Source organism: Penaeus monodon, chromosome 29, assembly GCF_015228065.2.
Source record: "Penaeus monodon isolate SGIC_2016 chromosome 29, NSTDA_Pmon_1, whole genome shotgun sequence".
Classification (NCBI taxonomy): domain Eukaryota; kingdom Metazoa; phylum Arthropoda; class Malacostraca; order Decapoda; family Penaeidae; genus Penaeus; species Penaeus monodon.
The window spans coordinates 21,883,938-21,884,332 of record NC_051414.1 but is presented as its reverse complement, the minus strand read 5'-3'; the positions used below and the strand labels follow the sequence as shown (position 1 = coordinate 21,884,332).

Here is a 395-nt window from a genome sequence, read left to right as displayed (position 1 = left end):
AAAGCACGACTCATACTGAATAAGGTTTTCAGCATTCGACAGAGAATATCGTATCGAACATTAAAACAAAATAATCGAACAACGACATAATCGAACACAGGCCTCATCTCTACGTCGGGAAAAAAAAAGAAAATCAAAATGTGCTGAATGCCATACAATAAACATAAATCGTGTTTATATTAGGTTCCCACACCATACATACCACAGTATAAACACGACGAAAACTATTAGATTCTCGATGGACCTTTCAAGACCAAGCTTTCTCATTCTCATCATCACGCTATCATTGTTCTCGAATCAGGGAGATAAATCAATCATCATTACTGACATTATCTCTTAAATATGATAAATGAATCCACTTCAGCCTTCCCATCAACAATAATGAGATTCATTTT

At 34.9% G+C, this 395-nt stretch overlaps 1 protein-coding gene across 1 annotated transcript in view; it reads right to left on the bottom strand.

Annotated features, from left to right (window-relative positions):
• Positions 1 to 395, bottom strand: part of LOC119592018 (multiple PDZ domain protein-like) — a gene marked incomplete at its 3' end in the record, with an annotated part of 124,904 nt that overhangs the window by 79,070 nt on the left and 45,439 nt on the right.